The following is a 24382-nucleotide window of genomic DNA, read 5'->3' on the forward strand; positions in this document are numbered from 1 at the left end:
TCTCTCAAAAAATGAATAAACGTTAAAAAAATTTTTTTTTAAATAATAACCTTAATGTTAAAGATAGCTCAAACACATAACTTTTAAATTATACTTTATTAGATTTAACAGATTGTTTGCAGGAATGGAAAAAAAATCAACCTAAATGACCCAGCATTCACTTACGAAAGTATATTTGAAACATGAAACAAAAACTACTCTCTTAGAATATTACGACCTTGTAGGGTAGGAATTGCATTTTTAGATATGTGGTGGTGGCATTACTCTTCATCAAAATTTCCCACCCCTTCCTAAGGAGGAATTACACATCCCCACCCTGCTGAGTGCAAGTGTGGTCACATGATTTGCTCCTGGCAATGACCATGTATCACTTGCAGGAGAAAATATGAAAAACTGGTGTGAACCTTCCTTCACCTAGCTCTCTCTTCCTCCTGCTCTGAAGAGTGACAATGATGTAGACAGAGACTGTCCCATCAACAGACTGGGGTCAACATTGAGGACAGTTGCAGCTAACCCACAACGAACGTGGAACACGAATGAGAAATCAACACGAAAGCCACTGAGATTTGAGGTCATGCAGAATAATTACTGTCTTGATTGACTTTGAGTGCTACTTACATAGGGCTCTTCATAAAGCTTGGGTGGATGTCTGGAAGACAGGAAGTATTCGGAAACTCAATGGTGAAATTTGGTAGGTGTCAGGTGAACATAAATCAAATATTTCTTTACAGGGTGTGGAGACAAGAAGCTGTTAGGTTAAGCGACAGCTACAGGAGCAGCAAACAAAGATTTTGTGAACTGCGATTAAAACCTGGGTTATGATAGCAATTTGAGCAGCACTATCTAGTCTAACAATCAGCACAAGATCTGCCATTTTAATCCAGCGGCTCCAAACATGAGTAGACCGAATATCAACCAGCTCCTGACAAGTCACCAAAGTAACTGCCAAAATAGCTTCACTTTAGTCCCCGTGGATTTAAATTTCTAATATGGTCATTCCAGGGAATGGATCAAAGATTGCCTAAACCTTAAACACACTCAGTGCTGGAAGAGCCTTGCTGGCCCAAGATGATCAACTGGGGCACAGAACTTGGGTTATCAGTTGGCACAGCCTTCAGAACTTGGCATCCCATGGACCAGAAGCAGGCTCATAATCTTTCCCTTGGATTTGGCAGTTCTTTCCTCCTTCTTGCTTTTATGACTCCCTTGGGATCCCCTCTACCCCTGTCTTCTGTCTTCAGACGTCAACCGCAAGATACAAAATTTGCTCCTGATGTCTCAGCCATACCTTATGGTGCCCTAACCGACATCCAGAATCTGGTATTGACTGGATCAATGCGAAGACCAAGCAGGGAACACAGCCACTAATCAAGCCTTTACCGAGAGGACTGGCCCGGTGGTAGGCACCATGAGAACATTTAGGAATCCTCAAGTCCAGGTCTTAAGCTCACAGGGGCAGTTTTTAATCTAGTTGAGGAGAAAAGAAAGAAAAAAGAAAGGCAACACACCCTTCTCAACTAGCCCAGTTTACAAATGAATACCCTGTGGGTAGCAAACCTTCACTCAAGGGCAGATGAGATCAGAGAGAGGGAGAGAACACAGGCAAGCCTTCCTCTCACCCAATGAAACACTCAAAGGAGGGAAAAAGACTAGCAAAAATGGAAGAATCTAGGATGTCGGGGCTAAAATAGCGAAGAATATAATTCACCCCTAAGTTATTTGTGTGTTAACAAGTTTCAATTGAAAATGCAAAAAGACACTTCCTAGTTCTTAAGAAAAGGATACTAAAATTCACCTGAGGGAAAAATAAATGCTTGGAACTTAATTTTTTCTAATGTTTATTTATTTTTAGAGAGTGATAGAACATGAGTGGGGGAGGGTTAGAAAGAGGGGGTGGGGAGGGAGACACAGAATACAAAGCAGGGCAGTCAGCACAGAGCCCGACACGGAGCTCAAACTCACGAACCATGAGATCATCACCCAAGCTGAAGTCAGACACTCAACCCACGGAGCCACCCAGGGGCCCCATGGTTGGAACTTTAAAAGTGGAGGTGGGGGAGGGGGGAAGCAGGGCAGAGGAGAATGAATTATCTGGATGTGATGCACGGGCTAAACAGAAAAACAAAGGGTCCAAGCAAAGTACATGCTGAGGTTATACGGAAAGCATACCAAAAAATGATACATGTATAATTTTATACTATATAAAAACTGTGCTCATGTACAATTGGCATGACAACCCATAAATAATGCAAACGAGTAGAAGTTAACATGGTTGTTGGTTGTGGGGTTTTTTTAAATATAAAAGTTATTTATTTCGTTAAAAGAGCATGCCCAGTGAATTCCACAAACCCCACAACTTACCCAGAACCCTCCGGTCTGCAGCTCCCCCCACTACCCCAGGCGATACCACCTCCCCGGCCTTGCCCCCTTAGGGAGGCACAGGGACGTGTATGTTACCGGGTGGTCACAGCGGCTACGGACGCTCCTGGCATTTCATGGACAACAGCCAGGGACACGGATCACCCTACAACACATGGGATGGTCCCACACAACGCATGACTGTCTTACTCAGGACACCAGCAGAGTTGCTATAAATAAAATACCCCAAGGAATAAGACAAAGACCAGTCTTTCTAACACTTGCTACGTGAGATACACTATAATAAAATCCCAAACCTCAACCAAGGGCCTTTAACTTCCTATCATTATGATTTTAAAACAATGCTACCTTTTTCATTAAAAAAAAACCCACAAAAACCTGAGAATATAATCTCTCATCAAAGAAGCAAATGGGCGACAGAGTTTTACATCATTAGAAAACAAAATTACAGGGGCGCCTGGGTGGCGCAGTCGGTTAAGCGTCCAACTTCAGCCAGGTCACGATCTTGCGGTCCGGGAGTTCGAGTCCCGCGTCAGGCTCTGGGCTGATGGCTCAGAGCCTGGAGCCTGTTTCCGATTTTGTGTCTCCCTCTCTCTCTGCCCTCCCCCGTTCATGCTCTGTCTCTCTCTGTCCCAAAAATAAATAAACGTTGAAAAAAAAAATTAAAAAAAAAAAAAAAGAAAACCAAATTACATTTCCTGAGAGATTATATTGCAGTGATGCTAGATATGATGCAAGAGTAAGCACTGAGGGTCTAACAATTATCCCCGTGTGCTAAACACATTATTGCACCCTTTTGGGATACCATTAGCCCACAGATGGTCCAGAACTACTGAGACTACTGGCCTGTGACATGCGGGGGTCCGAGCCGGGACAATGGCTGGAAACCGGAGCTGACCACACTGGTGGGCAATTTGCTTCTTGCCAAAGGTGCTCCTTTGGGCCTCCCGGATGTGCCTGCAGTAGTAAAGACAGCACCTTCTCTCTGGCCAAAAAGAAGAGAGGAGGAGGAAACAGAGAATTTCCTTCTCACCAAGGGCATAGAAAGGAGATCCTGAATGTTCAATGAAAAGGCTTTCCTACCTTTATGATTTTCAGTCCTCGGGAGACTCCTGGGGAGAATCAACTTCCCAAAGGGCTGTTGACACTGCCATCTAGTGAGCACAGTCCTTTTTACACCAGAAAGTCGGAAAAATCTAAGAGCTCACGGACCCATGCTTTCTTAAGGTCAGGTACAGGAAGTAGAAATAGCCTGTTCCTAAAAACATTTAAAGTATCACTTATTTTATGGGGCCCCCGGGTGGCTCAGTCAGTTAAGCCTCTGACTTTGACTCAGGTCACGATCTCGCGGTTCATGAGCTCGAGCCCCACATCAGGCTCTCTGCTGTCAGCACAGAGCCCACTTTGGATCCTCTGTCCAACCCTTCCCACCCCTCCTCAACTCCCTTCCTCCCTCCCTCTCTCTCTCTCTCAAAAATAAATATGAAAAAAAAAAAAAAAAAAACGAGCACAGAGGCATAGAGGCAAATTCCGTTTTCCCCATAAAGTATGCAGGCTCTGCTCTCTGCCCAGCAGTGGCTGTCCAGGTCCGCATGTCAACAGCACGGCCACTGTCCCCTGTGTGGGCGGCACCTGCACTCTTCCCAAGTAGTGTGCTACGTATCTGCTCATCGGCTGTTAGGCACCCAGGAGCCCAGTCCGTTCCCAGCCTATTTACAAGACACAAAACATGCTGTCCCTACCTTCCTTCCTCACTCCCTCTTCTTGTTATTCCCCTCTGTCCCAAGATCCTCACCCACGGATTTCTAATTTTATTTTGCATGCCTTTTTAAGTCCCCACGAAGTGTTTTCTACAACAAGACTGGGAAGGTACATAAACGAAGTCCGCTAGTGTTGCCGTTCTGGGTGCCACGCGCTGCCGGGTCCACAGGTCAGCAAAGGGAAGGGCAACTTCACAGGCCCCCGGGGTTCCTGCCTTCTGGGACCCTTGGGGCTCCCTTCCCTCTTGTTCATTCATTAGCAGAACTGCTGACGGGCTAAGGCGGGGTTCACACTAAGTGCCATCATCCAAGACGCTGCTCGCTTATAATTGCCATTCTCTTCACATTCCAGGATGGCCTTGTAAGGTGTCTTCACCTTGGGATTTCAGGCTAAATTCCCACAGTTTCTTCAACTGGAGGCACTGCCTTAATTCCCATCCCACAAATCGACCGTGTCTCACCGTGTTCACACCTTGCCCCTTCCCTAAGTAAATGGTCTACGTATTCCAACTTACAGCGTTTATATGAAAGGGTTTTTGTTTTAGTTTTAAATGCAAAAGCTTGTTGGGAGGCAGAATAGAAACTGTTACAGCAATGTGCATGAAGATAATCCCCAATCCCAGAGGCTTTCCCTCCTCTCTCAAGAACCACATTGGAGGGACTGGCTAGCTTATCACCGCCCAGGCGTGTACTGTGCTTATCTCCAAGTCTGGCCTACGTGCTGCTGAACTGCATTCCAACGCTGTTGCCTCCACACTGATACCCCGTGAGTGTTCATCACTGGGACATCTCAGACTTGGTACTGAAATTCCCTTTCTTATTTCCAATAATTGGCTTGTAAAAAAACCATACAAACAAACCAAACCAACAACAACACAGACTGTAAAAATTACATTCTCCATCCTACACCCAAGTGTTACAACATCTGGCTGTGTATTTTCTCGAGAACTGCCCAAAGCACAACACAACGCCTGATTATCCTGTTAGCAAAGCAGAGCGTAGTGGGGGGTGGGGTTGGGGGTGGGGGGAGGTAGTATAGGCAATATGTGTGTTTGTTAAACAAATAAAGGCAGGTGTTATTTTCCAACATCGTAGTTTTCGATGGACAGGTGCACACCAAGTTAGATGGTAAAGATGATGGGGATAAATGAAAAATTACTGCAAAGATAAACTATCAAAAATGCCTCGGAAAGGGAATCTGAAGGTCCGTGAATCAGTATCCAAGGTTCTGAATTTGAGACTTGACTCCTATCTGATGAGATAGACACTCTCTTTCATTAAAAGCTGAAGGGAAGAACTTTTTTTGTGGCTTCTGTTTGCAATTCCGCCTCTGTGCAGGCTGAGGACAGAGGACACAACGTCTCATGGCTTTTATTCCACTTTTAGTCATCACCTGAAGCCCCCACCTCTTCCTCTCTATGTCCTAGATAGAATCTGGAAGGTAAGTCCAGACACCCAGTTTTACGAGTTGGAAACTAAGGCAGAGGGGGTGAGGAAGCCGGCCCAGGAAGCAGGACTTGGTTCAGTGACAACTGTCTTACTGAAAGATTCTCTAGTTTACCTACTGTTTTTACAGGTAGAAAGCTGTGGACTGGGCCCAGGGCTAGCAAATCAAACGCTGGGGACTGACAGCCAACATCTCCAAAGGCCAAAAAACCACCACACATGTCAGGCCAACCTTCCCTTCAGGTGTGGGGATGGAGACAGGGCTGGGGGACAGAGTGGCAGTAACCTACTTATACTCAGGCCAGGGTAGCAAAGTAAGCGAACACATACGGGACACGGAGGATACCTCCTTTCAAAGGCAAAAGATCCAAAACAATTCAACAAAAAGAAAAAGAAAGAAAAACAAATGGGAGAACACCACGGTACTACTCTCCTGTAAGCAGACGGAGGAAATGAACACAGTTGCAAAAAGCAGTCTTATATATTGGTTTCTTTCCCTTTGCTCAGCCACATTTCCCAGAAAGGTGGAAAAGATGTCAAACGTGATTTCTACCTATGGGTCCAGAAGATGCAATCAAATGTCAAAGACACCCGGGTCACGGACGTGTAGCCAGGAGCGTGTTTTTCCCTGGACGTGTAGCCAGGAGCGTGTTTTTCCCTAAACACAACTGAACTGCTCCCCACCCCACGCCCACCCCCCCAGCTTTCTGTCCGGTCAGTGCTCTTGGGCCTTGGGTATCCAATTCCTCTCTTATCTGAAGGGATTCTTCAATGGCCCTTACACCCAGGAGCGCTGGGGCCTGCTGCCTCCAGCCACCTCTTGAACACAGTCAAGTGGGCATCAACACCACTAATACAGGAAGCTGCGCCGTGTCCAACCAGCAGCTACAGAAAACCAACAATGGGTAACGTCTCCGAAGAGGGAACTGCCTGCATTCCGTTTTCTGAAATCGGACAAACCAGTACTTTAGTTTTTAAATGCCTCCTACGGTCACCACTTCTTGATCATTCCACTCATCAGGACCATCTTTTCTCGCCGCACATAACCTTTGCTTAAGGGCTCACCGTGGCTCCCTTTGGAAGCATCTTGACTTTATATACGTCTCTACCACTCTACCTTATTAGGGTGATCCTGTAACTGCTTTGATAATCTAGAAACCGTCTTTGGATAATTATAAACACCTTAACTAATTCAAATCACGTTCGTACTTTTGACCTAGTTATTTCTGTGAATTTATCCCAAGGAAATAAGGTTTTACTGTCATGGTGTCTAAAGTGTCAAAGAATTAGACATAATTAACATTTTTAACATTAGGAAGACGGTTCACAAATTATAGCACATGACTGTGATTCAACATTATTTATTATTACCGTAGAGGCTTTGTCAAAGAGTCAACTGGGGCACCTTAAGTGAAAAGAGTATTTGAAATACGCCACATAAATAAAATGAAAACTAAAACACGTAAGATGAAAACAGGTTTACGTGAGAGACAAAATCTGTAAGTAATTTGAAAAGATCTTGTTGGTTTTAACAAATAAATACAAAATACTTGCTAACCAGGGGTTTGAGGAAAATTAATTTTGCCCCGATTCCAAACTAAGATATGGACCTACTTCTCCTTCATTTAGAGTTCACCCAAGTGGAATTTATAAGCTTTCCTAAATTTTACGGGAGTCTACTAAAAGAAATCAAAGTACCACCAATGGGTTACAAGACAAAACATGGCAGCAGCATCAATATCTACTCAATCTCTTTAAAATGGACTTGAGGGGCGCCTGGGTGGCTCAGTCGGTTGAGCGTCCGACTTCAGCTCAGGTCATGATCTCACGGTTCGTGAGTTCGAGCCCCACGTCAGGCTCCGTGCTGACGGCTCAGAGCCTGGAGCCTGCTTCAGATTCTGTGCCTCCCTCTCTCTCTGCCCCTCCCCTGTTCATGCTCTGTCTCTGTCTCTCTCAAAAAGAAATAAAAACATTAAAAAAAGTTAAAAAAAATAAATAAATAAAAAGTAAAATGGACGTGAGATTCCAAGGATTCACAAACACACCCCTAAAATGCATAAGCCATAAACTTATCAAAGTACTTCCCAAATTAAAACACTGCAGTGGCATCATAACACCACCCTAATTATCAGTTTAATAACATGGTGAATTTCCTCTGGTCAAGACCAAATGCTGTATGTGTGGACAGTCCATTTTTTAAATTTTAATTCACTGTTGCGGCCAACTTTCTGAAGGGGTAGGAGTCAAGTTTTCTTCCCTTTGGGTTTTCAGAACATAAGCATTTACAACCATCTTAAAAAGGCTCAGGTCACAAAAGGTAGCTGGGCAAGGACAGTGGGAGGCCAGCCGTGACCCAGAAAGCTAACAAGAAGCTTGAGTGTGTGCTCATGTGTTCTTTCCCATGGTTCCATCCAAGAAAACGCTGAACTGAAGCGAAGGGTATGAATGCATCCATTATCCCACTGAACATCTTAACACCAGTGCAGTTCACTCCCTTGGAGACAATCTGGGCCATCAACTGGGGTGGAGGCCCTTGAGTAACTTGACGAGTTGGCTTCATCTAGGGAGCTTCTCAGGTGTGGTTCAACAGCCACACCCTAAAGACTGATAACCTTTTGTGAATTATTTATCATGTCTGTTTACCCCTTTGGCTTGAACCAAGACAGAGGACCCAGTCGGCCTGGGTGATGTCCTAGTCCTGAAGGAGACACTTGCAGACAGAGCCCACCTCATTCACGTCAACTGTCTTGATGGTGCCCTCATGCACACGCTCTCACGCTGACCTTCCTGATCTCTTGTACTTGGAAACAATGACATTTTTCTACATGTAACATGGGTCAACAAAGGTATTTCTTTTACGTCTTGAAGAGAATACATACATATTAATAAAGGAAAATTGTTCTACGGTCACAAGATAACCATCAAATAAAGTCACTCATGTGACAATCCTGAAAGTTTATGCTCTCTCCTTCAAAGGTTCCACGGTAGTGAATAAGTTACGAGCACACATACCCAGACACAAACACAGGTTTCCAGAGGGAAAACAAATGTGGCATACACACAAGCCGGAGAGGGTGGCAAGAACGTGAAAGAGGGTTTTCCTGGTGTTTTCTAGAGATCAGCCTCATTTCAACCCTATGCCCATTTCAGTGCTGCTTCTTGGCCTGAAGATCCTTGAAACCCCTACCGTGACATTCTGTTCCTGCCCTCTAAGTTGGGAGAACAAGGAGAGCAAGAAGTTTATGGAGGTTCTTACAGCACTATTTTTCTAGAACTCTGCTTCTGGGCTCGGTGAAGACAACAAGGCTGGCCTCCTGGACGGGGGTGAGGCAGGTATGTGCAGCTGGCCTTGGAACTGGGTGGAAGCAGGAATCTGTACAAGAACCAACAAGCCCAGGAGAGAGGTACCCAATCGAGCCTGTGTTGAGTGGTTAGCCATCTGTCTTCACATGGATTATGAAATGCCAGATGTAACCCTCAGTGCCATTCCGAATGACCCAACAGCATGCAGAGGAATTAAGGAAGGCGAAAGAGGGTGCCATTCATTCATGAACGACCAGTCCAAGAGCCAGTTTTAGAGGATGACCCAGGAAAACTCATAAAATTGGAATGTATGTGGTAGCCCCCAAGTGTTCCGTGGGCATAAAATGTTCCAAAATGAAAATAGGAGCGAACCACTGTATTTCACTAGTTTCTTCTGAAATTTCTAAAACCACGCAAAAGCAGGTTGTAGGTCGTCCAAATCGACCAGAACATCAACACCGCGAGAGCAGGTGCTCGACATACATGTGATGAGTTCAACGAACACACATTAAGCCCTGACTAATTCTGGTTCTCCTTTCCAGCTGCAGTGGTCACATGAAAGCAATAACTTACTTTTGCCTCTGACATTTTTAGTTTTCAAACTTTTCAGACAACGTGTTTAAATCCACTCAAACATATTTCAATTAAACATTCCTCATATGAGATTCAATATGACATATGTGGGGGGTGGGGGGAAGCAACGAGGTTTTTTTTCCCCTCCCATTCTGGTCTTTTCAAGAGGAAAACACGCTCGTGCTAGTTTGATAAAACCGGCTGAGTGGTAAAAGCCAGAGCTGGAATCCAGCATACGGCAAAGCTGGTTTAACGAGCACCCGCTTTACAGGAAGGGTGCGAGGACACAGGGCCATGTAGCACAGACAGACCTGGTGCTGCCCCAAGTGTCATCTGGGGCATGGAGACAAGTTGATCTCCTTACCACTTCTCTCTCATCCTAGTCACTGCCTACCCCATAATAAAATCACTCCCGCCAGGAATTCACCCACTCACCAAACCGTTCTGGGCACAGCGGCTCTCTTGAGTAAGAGAGCTCATTTCCCCATATTTCAAAGCACTAAGGGAGAGGTGGCCACCAGCGAGACTCCTTTTCCACCCCTTCCTTTCCCCTGTCACTATGCTCACCATCACTAGACCGCACCATCCCATTCACTTCCTTGGTAAATCTGATCCCTTTTTTTTTTTTTTTAACTCCAGAGTTTTCCTATGGCCTGGCATTCCCAGGTATGCATTATCTGGTCTCTCCCCCCCACCTCCAGCTTTTGTTCCATTAATGGCCCATCTAGCACTTAACGTCTTCGGCCAAGATGCTTGGTCTAAGCATGAATAAATCAACGAGCTGCAGTTCGCTTGTACATCTGTTGATGACTTCCTGTATTTTGTGGGGAAGAGCACACTTCAGTGCCTCCCTTTCCTCACCTGGAAATCAGATATTAAGACGCCCTCCTATGACTGGTCTACAGAATCGCCATTAGGGAAGATCAAAAAGTGACCGGCAAATAGGAGTTAAGCCTCTAGCGACCTACTTTCCTATAAAAAAAAAAAAAATAGTAATATATACTTTTTTCCAAAACATATTAGGACACATACGTGTAACTGAGTATTTTCTAGTGAAATGTATTTTGGACTCTAGCAGATGGATCCAACACACTTCTGCCCTAACACTCTGAAATTGCTCTCCCTGCTACTTGGGAGTTCAATTTCCCTAGATGGACCATTCTCACTACTGCCTGTTGTTCAAGACCCAGGATCAAATGTCCCTCCTTCCATGCAGCCTTCCTTGATCACACTGGACAAAAAGCATCCCTCACGCCTCTCGACTCCTACGGCTCCCTGTGCCCCACTGGTCTTTGTTTCACTTGCCAAAGTGTCTGATGTCATGTTGGGCACAGACTGGGGCAGACACGCCACGATTACCATAGCAAGAACGGCCCTTTCTATATGTCCCTTCGTATTTATAAGAGAGAAAACTAGAAACAGACTGAACACCCAACATCAGGGGACAGCTTCGCAAGAACCACGGTGCATCAACACAATGGGGTATTATGTTCCTCATAAAGACGACCGCTAGATGACTTCTGCCCGTTTGTGGAAATGTTCATATCGTACAATACTTTACAGAAAAAAAAAAAAATACACAAACAGAATATGAACCATGCCTCCAATTCTAAAAATGTCTGGATGCACCTTTACAAGGCAATTTGAAGTTAAATAAGTAAACTTGACAAGAAGTAGCATTTTTAGCCTACGTTCATAGTATCACATGACATCTTAAATTCTCCAGCATTAAATATGTTGCCAAAAGAGCCTGACGACGTTAGACATCATCAAATGGCACTCCCAATGCCTGGGAACCTTCTTCACTCTAATGTAACATTGTTGTTTTAGCCCCGATTCTTGAAAACAGGCTTAGAGAAGCTTTACTAGCTGTTCATACCTGGTGAAACACACCCTTTCTGAAACCAAGTCAAACCATCCAGAAAGCCTTACCCTCAAAGCTGACCTCTGTGACCTTGGATTTGTGAAAAGGAGTGGATTTAGTAAATAGGAATGAGAGGCCAAGTCAAGGAGCGCCAACAAATCAAAGAAACAGGGATGAGAGCCCCAAGCGGGTGGAGGGAAAGTGGTCTCTGTCATTCCACAAGTGCCCATTCTCTGGGCCCCCTCCCCCCGTCCCTGCTTGGGGAAAGGAGCACAATCCAGTCTCCTTCCACCAACACGGGGGTGTCTCGCTGCACCGGGGTCAGGGCACCCAAATGTGCTCAAGCAAGGAAATTCTGGGACACCTGGGTGGCTCCGTTGGCTGAGCGTCCAGATCTTGGTTTTGACTCAGATCCTGATCTCGTGGTTTGTGGGTTTGGGCCCCACATTGGGTTCTGTGCTAATAGTGTGGAGCCTGCTTCTTGGGCTTCCCTTTCCCCCTCTCTCTGTCCCTCCCCTGCTCACACTGTCTCTGTCTCTCTCAAAATAAATACACTGTGAGTGAGGGAGGGAGGGAGGGAGGGAGGGAAGGAAGGAAGGAAGGAAGGAAGGAAGGAAGGGAGGGAGGGAGGGAGGGAGGGAGGGAGGGAGGGATGGAGGAAGGAAATACTAGTGACAAGAGGTCTCCCATGTCAGAATGCCTCTGACTTCAGGAAAGCTCACTCCAGTGTTTTCTATTTATGCCAATCCCCACCCCCCCCAAATTTTAAGAGTCTGCACATGGCTCATATATCATTATAACCATCTTTCTCCTGCAATTTCTAGTCATTTCCTGGAGTGTGATTTAAGAGACAAGGTGGTAACAAAATAACTTCCCATCAGCAACAAAAGAGACCAGGACCTTACTGCTTCTTACCATCACAGCCTTTTCTTCAGTGGTTAGAATAACAGAGTAACAAAACATCAGTTGTGAGTGGCCCTGTTACCCACTTCCGAGGCATGCACGTTAAATAGAGAACGCTGACAGTTTTCTGTCACGTTGTCTAAGCCATCACTCACACGAAAGCCACATGGTTACTTTATACTCAAACCCAATAGCCAAATGGTGTCTTTTAGTGCTCAAGTTATCTGTGATTGCTGTGTTAATAATTTCCATCGTGTCTCTTTTTAGCCTAAGAAGGGAACTTTCAGACTACAGAAGCTGGATAGCTCCTTGAAGCCCCAAATCATCCGTTCGTTACCCAGCAAAACCCTAATACATCTTAAGCCCAACACCTATGACCCCAACTTTTCCTGAACTTGTAAAGCAGGTTTTTAATTACCTGCTGGATGAAAATCCACCCTCCTCCTTTCTCAGGACTTCCTTCTTCCAAGGATGATCTCATCATGAGCCCAGTATAATCACAAGCTCACATCTTAGAGACGTAGGAAGGGTAGATACAAGGAAGGTTCAAGTTAGGGCTTTTTATTTCTTCCAGCTAAGATCCCACTTGCACTATCTGCCAGGCTTCCTGAATCCAAACGCCACACACTGTTGCCGGGTGCGGGTGAAGTGGGAACACCGGCACGAAAGGTCAAGGCAGCATCCAGTGACTCATCCCCAAGGTCTATACACTGTGAAGTTTAGTGTTTAAGTGCTTATCTTTTCTGCTGTTAAATATACTCCACCAGCCCAAAGCCTCAAGCTTCTACTCACAGTAAAGCAAGAAAGCCTAAGAGAGAAGTTGTATTCAGCTTCAAGAAAATGCATGATGGCACCATCTGGGAGCAATTTCCTCTCCTATCTCAAATTTTATGTCTAGAAACCAAAGGTGTGACAATAGCTGAACCCCCAAAAAACTAACCTTAAAAGTCATTTTTTTCAAAATCATCTGAAATGTTTTCAAAATTTAAAGAGACTTTGAGGGGCACGTGGGTAGCTCAGTCTGATGAGCGTCGGACTTGGGCTCACGTCATGATCTCATACTTTGTGGGTTCGAGGCCCACGTCGGGCTCTGTGCTGACAGCTCAGAGCCTGGAGCCTGCTTCGGATTCTGTGTCTCCCTTTCTCTCTGCCCCTCCCCTGCTCGCTCGCACATGCTCCCTCTCGCTCTCTCTCTCTCTCTCTCAGAAATAAACATTAAGGGGCGCCTGGGTGGCTCAGTCAGTTGAGCGGCCGACTTCGGCTCAGGTCATGATCTCGCAGTCCGTGAGTTCGAGCCCTGCGTCGGGTTCTGTGCTGACAGCTCAGAGTCTGGAGCCTGTTTCAGATTCTGTGTCTCCCTCTCTCTGACCCTCCCCTGTTCATGCTCTGTCTGTCTCTGTCTCAAAAATAAATAAACGTTAAAAAAAATTTTTTTAAAAAGAAATAAACATTAAAAAAATTAAGAATGCTTTGAGCAAATGGCAACCCTGAAGGCATTCTCCTCATTAGCAACATGAGGACAGTCACAGAATGCTGTGTGGGATCAGCAGTGACCTGAGACAATAATCCAAGCCGTTCTCGGGTCTACTCACTATGTAATCCTGGATGAGTCATTTCATGTTTCAAGCACTGGGTTCTGTTTCTGAAATATTGGGAGGTTTCTAGTAAGAGCAAATGAGATGCTATTTGCAAACTATCCCCCACACGGCCTGGCACACAGTGCCGGTTCAATAAATGGTTATGAATGACTGACATCACTATTAATATTCCCCATGTCTCCAGGGAAGAGAGGGAATCAAGAACCAGAGAACATGTTTCATGCTTTGAATGTTAGCTCTGTTACTCTAGGCACTAGAGCATCTATGAATTGGTACCTAAAAGTCGAGATCCTATAGGAGAAAGCTTTTTGCGAAACTCAAAGGGCCAGTGACATGCTGCTCACCTCAACCATGACTTAATGAATAAGAAAAAAAAAAACAAAGAAAAATTAAGCATAATAAGGTGGAATTTTTAAAAGAGAAAGTTTAGTCCACTTTTTATTTTAATTAATAGTAGGGCACAGAAAAATTATTAATATGGTAGGTAAAATATTCCTGTCCTAGAATGAGGGAAAGGTAAAGACAATTAATGCAGCAACTATAAAGAGTAAAGAAATACCACATGTGAATGTGGCGTCTCTCCGCACAACTAGGGCTACAGTTACAATCTTACGCTCCTAACCTTTCAACTGGATGCAAAACAAGGGCGCCTGGGTGGCTCGGCCCGTTAAGCATCTGACTTCTGCTCAGGTCATGATCTCAGTTTGTGAGTTCGAGCCCCACGTCGGGCTCTGTGCTGACAGCTCGAAGCCTGGAGCCTCTGCTTCTGATTCTATGTCTCCTTCTCTCTCTGCCCCTCCCCCGCTTGTGCGCGCGCTCTCTCTCTCTCTCTCTCTCTCAAAAGTAAACATTAAAAAATATTTTTAATAAATAAACAAACAAACAAACAAACAAACAAACTGGATGCAAGGCACACGAGCCATTCTTAGCAAAATGTTCTGGCTGAAGAATGTAATGATTAGTTATCAAAACTACTTGAAGCTCTTCAAGATATCTTATTGCTGCAAAGATAATCTGCACATTTAGAGATCAGAGTCAGCCAGGCATATTTTCAAAACATTACCACACTGGGCTTTAACTGGCCGGCTGGGGTTTGTACCAAATCGCACCTAACCCCACTCCCAAATTCAAGGGTATCAGGGGTGAGAAGAATACGGAAATTTCTTACAAAAGGTCCAAGTCGAAAGGCAAAAGCCCTTGAAAAAGAATGACCTTCTTAAATTCTGATATACAGCCACTCTCTTTCCATCTCTATTTCGAAAGAGGAACATACATACAAGAAACAGGTGGTAAGACCCAAGAATGAGCTTTGAACTAGAGCAAAATGCTCAGGCAGATCCTTATCGCTGGAGATGAATACACTTTGTAACTATTATAATCCCACCAATCACCTGTGGAATGTGCTTTGACTTTATGCTTTGTTTTCAGACACTGCTGGCCACAAGAGCTGGGATGTGGTCACAGAAATATGAAAAATTACAGAGGAAAACAGAAGTTACTCTGGAATCTCATCTAGGCGAGCTCTATTTTGAAAGAATTAAAAGCAGCCAAGAAAGTATACTGGCTCTCCAAGGAAAAGAGGCCCTCAAAGCTCGTGAGTAAAAGATATTTTACCAATGGCTTCTGACTATAAGATTTCATAAATAACATTATAAGGACATAACTAACTTATCAGAAGTTTTGTGCCACATAATGTATATGCAAAAATAACTTATTATAGGACGATCAATCTGCACTTAGACATTGAGGAAAACACTCATTAATAAGAATACATTAAGTAGCATTTACTCTCTATAATTAACAGAAGGACCAAAAGTTATTCATATTAACCTTAAAATATGGCATGGGCTAAAAGTGAGAGTCCAAAATCCTTGAGAGATTATTTGAGGAATGTGAGGAATGTTAGGAATGTTAGGACACTAACACCGGCCTTTCAATGTTAGAATGTTTTTCCACAAAAAAAGTTAACCTGTTCCATTTATAGGCAAAATCCCTACTTGTCTACAGGTCTCTATGTGCAGTGATTTTAATGACCCACCATTAAATGATCTGGTCAAAATGATTTGACACCGAAATGATTAACTGCCCAGCGGAGTCAAGATCAGGTTTCAGGCCTGCCACAACCACAACCGTGCTCACGAGGGAAGAGCTCATTTTAAAACAGATGAAAGAGGGGTGTCTGGGTGGCTCAGTCAGTTAAGGTCCCACTCAGGATCTACGATGGATGCTAAAGTCAGTGACAGGAAGCTTGAGGAGAAGCAAGGCCTTTGCACAGTCTCAAAGGAGCTGACCCCCAAGGTATTTATTACTTACAAAAAGACTAATTTACCAACTACAATAGCAACTTTAGAATGGAGAAACCCAGGAGACACCTGAATCAAGTGGTCAAGATTATCATCACCACCAATAAGGAAAAGGGACATCAAGTAACCACTCACTGGAAAGGAAGCATCATCACTTGTGTGGTCTTCTTCCCCAAAATGCATAGCCTCACAAGCAAATATTAGAAGACATCAGAAAACCCCCAAATTTAGGAAATTTCATTCAACAAAATAAGCGACCGGGGGCTCTTGGGTGGCTCAGTCAGTCAAGCATCTGACTTCGGCTCAGGTCATGATGTCACGGTTCGTGAGTTCGAGCCCTGTGTCAGGCTCTGTGCTGACAGCTTTGAGACTGGAACCTGCTTTGGATTCTGTGTCTCCCTTCCCTCCCTCCCTCCCTCCCTCCCTCCCTCTCTCTCTCTCTCTCTCTCTCTCTCTCTCTCTGCCTCTCCCCTGCTTGCTCTCTGTTCCTCTCTCCTCCCAAAATAAACATTAAAATAATAATAATAATGACCAGTACTGTTCAAAAATACCAAGATCATGAAAAACAGGGTAAGACTGGCGAACTGTAGAAATCTAAGGAGGCAGAACAACTAAATCCAATGTGGATCCTGGACTGAATCCTAGAAAAGAAACAGGATAGGAGTAGAAAACTGGGTGGGAAGCTGACAAAGCCTATAGCATAGCTACAAGTAGGGTAACAACTTGGAAGTCCTGATTGTCATCATACATTCTAGTCATACATTCAAAGAAGCTGGCTGAAGGGCACACGTGAACTCTGTACTAACTTTGCAACTTTTCTCCAAGTCTAAAATTATTTCAAAATAAAACCTTTTTGAAAAACAGATGGAAAAGGAAAGTAACTGAGGTTACTCTCATTCCTCACTTCCATTTGACTTCCTTTGTCTAAAAAAATTTTTAATGTTTATTTTATTTTTGAGAGAGAGAGAGAGAGAGAGAGAGCACGAGTAGGGGAGGGGCAGAGAGAGAGAGGGAGACACAGAACCCGAAGCAGGCTCCAGGCTCTGAGCTGTCAGCACAGAGCCCGACGTGGGGCTCGAACCCTCAAACCACGAGATCACGACCTGAGCCAAGTCAGATGCTGAACCGACTGGACCACCCAGGTGCCCCTATTTGACTTCTTTTTCTTTGAGGCTTTTACAGAAGCATCTTCCTCTGCTTTTCTTAGTCAACCACAGCAAAGCACAGGAAGGTGTAAGACGGGAGACTGAGACACCGAAGAACAGGTGACCCTACCCCAAAATGGATGTGGTCTGCCTTCTGGGGTTTAGCTAAACTTTCCAGTTAGACTTGAACAAAACAAAGTCTCTACTTTCGGAACATGTGAGCAAATTCTCAAGCTGGTCTTTCTTGGACAGTGCCAGAAAAGAGAACATTGGGTGTTCATAGTTTCTGTCACCAAGCAAAAGAACTTTTGGAGTGATTGCCAGCAATTAGGGGGAGGGGTGTGGATAATGAAAGATAGATTAGGAGGGGGGTGAGGTGTACAGCAGGCAGGAGAGAGAAAAGCCCAGAAGGCACGTATGTGCTATCAGTTGCTTTCTTCCCTAACAACATTAAGCTGGGCTAACAACGCATTTAAAAACACCTTGTTTACATAGCTCATACCCAAAAGGATTTTATTATTTACATTTTATTTAGATGATAGGTTACCAGGTAGCGCTAGAAAGAAGAACGGTTAGACGCACCCTCATTTTTACATTTTTCTCCAAGCATTTACTCACTGTGATGTTCTTAGATAAGAGTAGGTAGCATCTATGCCCATAATAAACACTATAAAAACAAAATCTCTCCCTGTCCACCAAAAGATACTATGTGCCTATTTTTTGCTTCAGCAATTCTACTTATGGGAAACTACCTTCAAGACATACTCACATAAGTATGTATGGATACAGGCACAAGACTTAATTGCTACATTGTTTATAATAGAAAACATCACACCATCTGCTGACGTCACACTGACATCGCACGAAATGTTCATTAAAAGAACCTTCTTGGGGTACCTGGGTGGCTCGGCAGGCTAAACGTCTGACTTTGGCTCAGGTCACGATCTCACGGTTTGTGGGTTAGAGCCCCGCGTCAGGCTCTGCGCTGACAGCTCGGAGCCTGGAACCTGCTTCAGATTCTCTATCTCCCTTTCTCTCTCTGCCCCTCCCCTGCTCGTGCTATGTCTCTCTCAAAAATGAACAAACATTAAAAAAAATTACAAGAACACTCTTAAAGTACAGAACATCTGTACAACAGGATACTCTGCGGCATTTGAAAGGAAAACTGTAAATCTAGATGTAGTGACGTAGAAAGATATTTATCATCTATATGTAAGTTCAAATGGAGGCAAAGTATATTATGAGTCTACTCAAAGGAACAAAGTTTATTTGCATGTATATGTACAGAAAATATATGGAAGGATGTCCATCAAACTAAACAGGAATATATAGGGGGATACTGGGGTTCTTACTTCATTTTTAAAAGAACCAGAGAGATTTTTTTTTTATTTTTTTATTTAAAACTTTTTTATAAATTTGTTTTAATGTTTATTTATTTTTGAGACAGAGAGAGACAGAGCATGAACGGGGGAGGGGCAGAGAGAGAGGGAGACACAGAATCGGAAGCAGGCTCCAGGCTCTGAGCCGTCAGCCCAGAGCCCGACGCGGGGCTCGAACTCACGGACCGCGAGATCGTGACCTGAGCTGAAGTCGGACGCTTAACCGACTGAGCCACCCAGGCGCCCCCAGAAGAGATTTTTTTTAATGTTAAATATTTTCTAAATAAACATAACATATAGGCAGGCAGCTGTGTTTCTATATACCAGGAAGAGACAATCTGAAAAGGAAATCAAAGAGACAATTTCATTTGCACCCAAAGCATAAAATACCTAAGAATAAATTTAATGGAGGCAAAACACTTGTACTCTGAAACCATATACCAATGCTGAAATAAGTTAGGACAGATATAACTAAATGGCAAGACATCATGTGTTCACGAATTGGAAAACTTAATATTGTCAAGATGACAATACTATGAAAAATCATCTACAGATTCTGTGCAATCTCTATCAAAATTCCAACAGCCTATTTCTTCTTCTTTTTTTTTTTTTTTTTGCAGAAATAGAGAAGTTGATCTTTAAGTTCATATGGAACTACAAGGGGCCCTGACTATTCAAAGCGATGTTGAAAAAGAAAAAATTTAGAAGATTCACATTTTCCAATTTTTTTTTTTTTAATTTTTTTTTTCAACATTTATTTATTTTTTGGGACAGAGAGAGACAGAGCATGAACGGGGGAGGGGCAGAGAGAGAGGGAGACACAGAATCAGAAACAGGCTCCAGGCCCTGAGCCATCAGCCCAGAGCCTGACGCGGGGCTCGAACTCCCGGACCGCGAGACCATGACCTGGCTGAAGTTGGACGCTTAACCGACTGCGCCACCCAGGCGCCCCACATTTTCCAATTTTAAAACTTACTACAAGCTACAGTAACCATAACAGTATAAATGGACACAAGGATAGACACACAGACTAATGGAAAAAAACCTAAGGGGTCCAAAAATAAACCCGACGTGACCAATTCATTTTTTTTTTTAAGTGTGAAAAGGCCACTCAATCGGGGATAGAAAATCCTTTCAATAAATGGAACTAGATACCCACATACAAGAGAATCAAGTAGGACCCTGACCTCTCACCTTATGAAAATTAAATCAAAATGGATTAATAGACTGAATTTAGAGAGAAAAACATAAAATTCGTAGAAGAAAATATAGGGATCAGGAAGTCGGCATGAGCAACCGAAGAAAAAATAACTAACTTGAACTTCATCAAAATATAAAAACTTGTGTGTGTCCAAAGGACATCACCGAGAGAGTGCAAAGAAAAGAACAGAAGAAAATACCTGCAAATCATGTATCCGAGAAGGGTCTAGCATCCAGGATATATAAAGAACTCTCACAACTCAACAACAAAAAGACAACCCAATTTATTTTATTTTATTTTTTATTTTATTTATTTTTTTTAATTTTTTTTTTCAACGTTTATTTATTTTTGGGACAGAGAGAGACAGAGCATGAACGGGGGAGGGGCAGAGAGAGAGGGAGACACAGAATCGGAAACAGGCTCCAGGCTCTGAGCTATCAGCCCAGAGCCCGACGCGGGGCTCGAACTCCCGGACCGCGAGATCGTGACCTGGCTGAAGTCGGACGCTTAACCGACTGCGCCACCCAGGCGCCCCCCCCCCCAATTTATTTTAAAGACAGACCAAATTAAAAATGGGCCAAGGATCCCACTGGGGGATGGGAAGGAGAAATGGACATTTTTCCAAAGAAGATACACAAATGGTAAGGACACGAAAAGATGACCAATGTCATTTGTCATTAGGGAAATGAAAATCACAACCACAATGAAGTGCTACTTCCTAATCACAAGGATGACTAAAGAAAAAGAAGGAGAAACAGCACGTGTTGGTAAGGAAGTGAGACAACTTAAAGTTATGCACTGTTGGTGGGAATGTAAATGGTTCAGTTCCTGGGGAAAAACAGTTTGACGGTTTCCCAAAAAAGTCAAAAAGCATTTGCCTATGACCCAGCAATTCCACCAAAGGACTGAAAATGGGGACCCAACATGCTTATATACCTGTGTTCACAGCAACACTATTCACAGGCATCAAAAGGTGGAAAGAACCCAAATGTCCACCAGGTGAATGAATTGAAAAAAATTGTGGCACGTCCATAGAAGAGACTACTATTCAGCCACACGGTACAGCATGGATGAGCCTTGAAAACATGCTACGTGAGAGACGCCAGACACAAAAGGTCACATATTCTAGGATTCCATTTATAGGACATATCCGGAATCCGTCAACTCAAAGACAAAGCAGATGAACGTTTGCCAGAGGCTGAGGGAGGCGAGTTGATGGGTACAGGGTTTCTTCCTGGGGCAATAAAACGTTTTGAAACTAGAGAAGACAGCGATGCAACACTGTGAATGTACTAAAATGCCACTGAACTGCTCGTTTTTATTCTTTATTTTCATTTTTTAAAGTTTATTTGAGAGAGAGGGAGAGCGCAAGAGAAGGGGAGGAGCAAAGAGAGAGGGAAGAGACAGAATTCCAAGGAGGCTCCGAGCTGTCAGCACACAGCCTGATGCGGGGCTCAAACTCACGAACCGTGAAGATCACGACCTGAGCCGAAACCAAGAGTAGGATGCTCAACCGACTGAGCCACCCAGGTGCCCCTGTTCATTTTTAAATGATTCACTTCTCTGTTATGAGCATTTGGAGTCATTAAAAACAAATAGAGTTGAAAAGAAATAATACACAGCTAAGACCCAAACACTAATTCCCCGGTGAGTTACCTTTCCCTGGAAGAATGAGCCGCACCAGGGCAGATGGGCGTTTTCTGCATCCAGACACCCACCCCTGCCACACTCTGGATGGATAAAGGACTGTTGCCGGGGCAACGACACATACAAACCAGCGGCTGTTAACGAGCACCGGCCCTGGGGTGGCAAAATAACCCAGTGACTGACAATTAGCTCCCCCCCACCCCCAAGAGCCGAGAGGTCAGATACGGACATCCAAAGAGGTCTCACTCCCTCCTCTATTTACAGGGACAGGAAATGAACTTGGTGCTTCACCATCCACACACAGGACCCTGGGCAGGGACTTGGAAGAGATGTAGTGAGCTGCGAGAAAAGCCGCGTGTTACCCTTTTACCGAGGTCTAGAAATGAACACTCCCCCGTTCCCTCCGTACAAATCTTCCTGGGAGTCCTCTATCAGGAGGCCCACCCTCAGCGGAAACGGGATGGCTCCGATGCTTTTTTAGGCGGTGATGCGGGGTGGGGGGAGGGTGGGGGGAGGGGTGGGACAGGGGTGCTCCCGAGAAGGCAAGAAGTCTCCCCTTCCGAGCGCTCTCCCGGCAAGATGAATTCACACCAGAAAAAGCGCTGGCCCTTCAGCCCCTCATTTTCTGGGTCAGAAAATTAACTCTGAGTCAAATTACTCTTTCTCTCGCCAGGGACCGAGGACTGCATTTTAATTTAAGCTATTTTCTTTGGCCATTTCAGTGGGGTTATTAGGAAACAAGAGAACTTCGGATCAAAAAGCAGCTTTCAAAACTCCTTAAAGTCAAAATGTTTCAAGAATAAGAAAGAAGGACAACTTCAACGCATGTACCTTTACTTGTCCAGTCTCTTGATTAGAATAAAGAGGTTATCAGCAATAAAAAGTGGCTAAATCAAGAGTTTCTTTTATATGTTCGAGGATGCTGGGATAAAGGCACAGGGGGTCTCAACTCTCCATGCTTTTTTAATTTATTTGTAATGTTTATTTATTTTAGAGAGAGAGAGAGAGAGAGAGAGACAGAGTATGAGCAGGGTAGAGGCAGAGAGAGAGGGAAACACAGAATCCGAAGCAGGCTCCAGGCTCTGAGCTGTCAGCACAGAGCCCCACGTGGGGCTCGAACTCACGAACTCTAACATCATGACCTGAGCCAAAGTCGGACGCTTAACCGACTGAGCCACCCAGGTGCCCTTCCATATTTTTATGTTCAATTGTCCACATTCTTGCTCAGTTTAAATGTCATGATTAAATATTACTAATGCTATTTTTTAATGTTTATTTATTTTTGAGAGACAGAGTGTGAGTGGGGGAGGGGCAGAGAGAAGGAGACACAGGATCTGAAGCAGGCTCCAGGCTCCGAGCTGTCAGCACAGAGACCTACACAAGGTTAGAACCCACAAACTGCGAGATCTTGACCTGAACCAAAGTCAAACGCTTAACCGACTGAGCCACCCAGGTGCCCCTACTAATGCTATTTTAAAAACTCTAGACACTCATGGATGAAACCCCATTCGATATTTTTAAAAATCCAAAAATATCTACCCTTGTGGATCTGAGTTGAAGGGCTAAAAAAAGAAAAAGGCTCGTGAATTCTCTACTGCATTTCACTGGATCTTAAGACATTTCATAAAATATAAACAAGCTCGAGCTTATTAGCAATGAGAGATTTTTACAGTGTTTCTGCTTCACCTCAATCCTTGGCCGAGTGGTTTCCATCACTTCCTCGAGAGCTCCTAAAATGAGAACTCCACGTTAAGGTTTAGATTTAGAGACTTACAAAGTCAAAAAGAAATCATAACTCCTGCACTTTTAATCATCTACCCTCCTGGTCGATGATTTACCCCATACTTCCCACCAGGAAATGAAGAAAGTTTTGAGGAACGAGTTATTCCCAATGTAAATCTCCAGTCAGCCTCTGTCAATCATGTTGGCCTTTCCCCCAGTTAGCCTCTCTCCACCTCCTGCCTGAAAACTACACTACTATTTAATTGCTTTGTGACTTCACATTTTATTAAGAGCCAGAAAAACATAAAGAGTGAAAACAAGGAGATAAGCCCATGGCCGTAAATTGTCCCCTTATGCAATGAAACTTGCCTTTCTGGTGCAATAAGGTGGGCACTGTGCAAAACCCTGGCAGGGGCCATTCTGCACAAGCCGGGTGTCCCCATCACTTACAGAAACCCCTCCGGCTCTCTGGGGGGGTGGGGGGGGGGTGCAGTGCCATAGATCAGAGGCCGGGGTGGTCAGCGGCTCACTTCGGCCTGCCCGTGTGAAGGGCAGAGGCCTGTGACTCACTATGCTCTCTGCCCCAGGCCACCCTACACCGATTTCTATTCTCACGACAACAACAACAAAAAAAAGGCAGAAGAGAACGACAGAATGGTGAAAAAATTTAGAACCTGACAGCACCCCAATCAGTGAGCCCCTTCCCCCAGAAAGCAACCTGTGTGTTCTATCAGCCAGTGAAAACGTTTTTGCTTAATGTTCACTCCCACGGACGGAGAAGAATTTCTCCTTTCCTGCCCCACTGGCTTCTAAGTCCCTGTTTCCTCCTTTGCAGTGAGAACGAAGTCATTATCAGATGACACCACATTCCTGAGGGTGCCCGGACCCCTGCCCTCTGGAAGATTACATCCAGTGACTCACACAAACTAAGCAGGACCTGGTGTTTAAAGCCCTGGGAAAAGATCAATTAGTAATTTCTCTAACCAGCTAGAAAACAAAGGCTTCAAGTGTTTTTGAAGCCCACTGATGTGCATAAGAAAGTGCGTTCATGACATTGTTCAGAAAAAGTATGCAAATTATTTGTGGGGGATGGGGGAGAGACAAAGAGAGACAGAGAGAGAGAGAGAGAGACAGAGAGAGAGAATGTGTCAAGATCAAA

General features: G+C 44.3%; 1 protein-coding gene and 1 long non-coding RNA gene across 4 annotated transcripts in view; one reads left to right on the forward strand and one right to left on the reverse strand.

Moving 5' to 3' along the window:
* KANK1 (KN motif and ankyrin repeat domains 1) overlaps window positions 1-24382 on the reverse strand; it is a 206443-nt gene that overhangs the window by 110038 nt on the left and 72023 nt on the right. The window lies entirely within an intron of this gene.
* On the forward strand, window positions 21386-22384 carry LOC122474731. The gene is made up of 2 exons (XR_006294997.1): window positions 21386-21832; window positions 22224-22384. It is a non-coding gene; the product is annotated as an uncharacterized LOC122474731 (long non-coding RNA).

Source organism: Prionailurus bengalensis, chromosome D4 (assembly GCF_016509475.1).
Source record: "Prionailurus bengalensis isolate Pbe53 chromosome D4, Fcat_Pben_1.1_paternal_pri, whole genome shotgun sequence".
NCBI lineage: Eukaryota > Metazoa > Chordata > Mammalia > Carnivora > Felidae > Prionailurus > Prionailurus bengalensis.